This window comes from Thunnus albacares, chromosome 5 (assembly GCF_914725855.1).
Source record: "Thunnus albacares chromosome 5, fThuAlb1.1, whole genome shotgun sequence".
Taxonomy (NCBI): Eukaryota; Metazoa; Chordata; class Actinopteri; order Scombriformes; family Scombridae; genus Thunnus; species Thunnus albacares.
This window is the reverse complement of record NC_058110.1, coordinates 23,864,832-23,868,702: the sequence shown is the minus strand read 5'-3', so window position 1 is coordinate 23,868,702 and position 3,871 is coordinate 23,864,832. Positions and strand designations below refer to the sequence as shown.

The 3,871-nt window shown below is 40.6% G+C and overlaps 1 long non-coding RNA gene across 1 annotated transcript; it reads left to right on the top strand.

The window, feature by feature from the left end:
- Window positions 1-256: 256 nt before the first annotated feature.
- On the top strand, window positions 257-3,871 carry LOC122982770. The gene is made up of 3 exons (XR_006403529.1): window positions 257-375; window positions 2,421-2,557; window positions 3,588-3,871. It is a non-coding gene; the product is annotated as an uncharacterized LOC122982770 (long non-coding RNA).

Below are 3,871 nucleotides of genomic sequence, written 5' to 3'. Positions count from 1 at the left end.
ACCCAACATTATAAAGCACAATGGCAGCATTGCGTCGCCCCAATTCTACTCAAGCGTGAAATTGCCTTTTCATAATTTCCATTATACTTGGTCTTTGAAAAATGGCTCTCACGATCTGTGGTAAGATAGAGGAAGTTATTTCTCTATCAAAGTGTGTTTTGATGATGTGCTGTTTGATGGAGTGTCTCAGCCCTGGTTTCCAAAATGTTGGTAACAGTGCTTTGTTTTTGTGTTTCATTTCTATGGTAGGTGGAAGTGATAAATGAAGTATCTTATTGCGAAGAGGCCTTGCTCAGGGACACCTGAGCCCCAAGATCAGCACAAGACGTGCAGTGAAGCGCCTGTTGACAAGCCTTTTATACAGCAAAGGGAAAAGTAAATAAAGCGTTTGAACGCTCACTCAGGGCACCAGGAAACTATTTGGATCAGCACTCAAAATGTTATGTTATTGAAGAAAAAAAATACTTGGATTGAATGATGCTATTTATTTATGCAACTTTCTTTATTGAAAGCGTGTAAAAACAACTTTTGTGGCTACTGGATAAATTTGGCAGTTGCACATAATTGATTTAAAAAGATTTGTGCCTTCTCCTGTGAGATTCTATCTTTGAAGAAGCATCCAACAACATACATCTGATGATATAATATCTTGATCTAAGCCCCAGCTACTAGTCCTACCCACACCAGGGAAACACTTATCACCTAGATCTTATTTGTGTGCAGTAAAGAAAAGATTTGCTTTTACCAAAGTATACTTGGGGAAAAGTAGGGGAGGTTGATATTAATTAAAAAGATTCCCCACAGTACGCAAACACACATTTAATCTGTACTTCAAGGTAAATCTGTGTACAGCAAAATATAGTATCTAGTTGAAAATCATAAATCTAAGTGCAAGCAAGTTGTAAAATTGAGCTCCTTAGCGGACAGATATAGGAAAACGATTTGTTTATATGAGCAGTCTGATTATATGTGATATCCAATAGCAATGCATACTAATTTGAATCAAAATCTTTCATGCTGTTGAGTTTTCAGACTGTTTTCTTGGTTTGAAGAGTTAAAGAAGTAATAATTTTACCATTCATCCAGAAGAAGTAATATTTAGTGGATACAAAATCTTAAATGTGATTATTATTATGATTATGTTATTCTCTTTTAAAGTCTTTTTTAGACATCTTTCGAATTCTGTCTTTGAGTATATCCTTCAAGACAAATTCTCCAGCATGAAGGCTCATATTAATTTTTCTGTCTGGGAATCTGATAAAATAGTAAAAAAAAAAAAAAAAACATTCCCTGGCAAGGACATTTTATTGATGCTATACAGGTCATAAGATGGATAAAAGTCCTCTAACACAGAGCTGAAAGCTTTTGGGATGTCAAGTGTACTGGATGTGTGTTGCTGTGTGTACTGTCAGGGCGTTCAAGCCCCTGAAGCACTGAGCTAAGGCAGTTTAGAGGATAGTAGTGTCTGCACATTGCAGCACAGCCATATGTTCACATTTTGATTTGGACCTCCGGAGGGAGTGTGTCAAATAAATGAGAAATACTTTGCTGTAGGTCTGTTGTTTGACAGAGCTGAATAAATGTGTGTGAGAGAAAGAGAGTGAATGAGGTCATGTGGAAGTATGAACTAATGTGATAGAGAACTCTTCCTGTCAAATACATTATAGTCTAGAGTAATATACCAAAATCAGAGAGCTAATATTTCATAACCCACCCTAGTCTGAGATACAGTTAGTCTAAGCACACTTTTCTCTGTTTCTGTCCTCATGCTAGTTAGGCAAGGCCTGTTAGTCTGGGAAATGGGTTAACTGTTTGGGCAGTGAGGGTCAAGTGGTGGCCCCTGTTTTCATGTTCCTGTTGGGAATCCTGTCGCAGTGTTCCAGGCAGACACGATTTAAGTGCAGAGCGCGTCAGACGACCAGGGGCTTAGTATGAACCCCATAAGTCTGCCTCATTTAAAGGGGAATGGGGACTCGTTCACTGGGAATAGTTTAATAATTTAGTATGGCCTTAAACTAATCTATTTCAAGCACCCAGATGGTATTTATATTGAGCAAATGCTCAGATAATTGAATGGAATAATTTACTCACTACTGTTGCTCAGTGTCAGAGAATACCCACACTGCACCAACCCTGGAAAAGACATAAAGTGAACCACTAAAACAAATCACTGGGAAAGTGTTTTCAGAAATAAATATGCTCCCGTGAAATCAAAGCAATTGAAATATCATATTGAACAACACAGAAATATGGGTGCAATCAGTCTATAGCTGCAGCTGTGAGTTTGTCTCTGCCTTTGCACATTTATTGAATCTGGATTAAATTTGTATGATTTATTAGTGTATGCATACTGCAGGAAGTTATGTACGTGTGCCTGCTACTTTGTGTGCTGTGCGCTTATTAACACTGCCTGTCTTAAGGGTTTGCTGGGTGTCAGAGAGTGCTGTGGGTCATCTGCCCAATGCTGCTGCCTCCTGTGGGCATGACTGAGCAACCACCTGGGGAGCTGGAATGAGCTGGGGCATGATGGAGACAAGGCGGCTCCTCTGACCCTTAGGTATGTGTATGTTTGCATATGAGCGAGTTGGAAAGAGAGAGAAGAAGAGACAGAAGAGACAGAGAGGTCGTTGGGAAAATGAGGGAGGAAGGGATATAAAGAGAGGAGATAGAAAGACAGCAGTGGAGAGGGTGAAAGAGGGATAGAGGAAGAGAGGAATACAAAGAGATAGAGGGGGAACGGGCGGCTGCTGATTTTTAACAGGCGTGTCCCTCCATCTCTGATCAAAGCATCCTATCAGCCTTAGGGGCATCTCCACTGAGTGCCTCCCATAGTTGCTAAAAATTCACCCTGCCTAGGAATAATTTTTACCACCTCTCCTCTCATAGCCCTCACATATTTGTCCATTCATAGGCCATAGCACAAGCATCATGCCTGCTACACATGAAAACACCTGTACATGTTGCCAGGGTTTCCATGTTCCCACATTAGCAGAAATATATGATAGAACTTTTATTAATGAAAAAGAATGGGAGATGATTTTCAGATGGTCTGAGAGATCGGTCTGTACTCGTAGTCCAGCTGCACTGAGGGTAGAAATGTGACTGACAGCTGCAAATGAAAGCCAATGCTAAACTATGGTATGGTATACCTGTGGGATAGGAGTTTTATAAAGAATATATATGTAGCCTGCATTTACAATTCCATATATTACCTCACACATTTTAAAACAGCATTAGGACTTTGAGGCGGCTCTTAAATACATCAACAGGATTTGAATGACTCATTTAAGAGATGAATAAATTTGAATGGCACAATGCCACATTCCCCGGACCATTTTTATTCACTTGCCATGTGAATTACACAGGCTGTGGGACTCACTGCTCCACATTGTTCAGCTGACCATTTTGCAGCTGGCTTTGTGATGTCTGAATATCATAAGGCTTCATGCCACTGCTATGCCACTGGGGATATCCAGCTGCATTTTCTTTCCACTGTGTCTCCATCAAAGATGGGAAATCAAACAATAGTATTCTGTATTGCTCCAAGCCCAGAATTTCCCTGATCCCTGCCTTGGTCATTGTTCCAGAGCTGTCAACGAGTCTTTGAATCCATCATCAACTTTTGAGTGCCTTGCCTCCTGTGTCAACCATGCACAGTACCACAGGATACTGGGGCCAGGACGAGGAAACCCCAGTGACCACATAATCCAGAAGGAATGGGATGGGATCATATCCTTGCCCTCCATAAGAATCCAATTTTCCAAAAACGCATCAGTCATGCTTTCTTACAAGCGAGTGGGCTGGTGACAAGAGAATCTCTATGTCTTGAGTGACTGTTCTGACACAGAGGCAGGTCCTTGGTGGAATATAA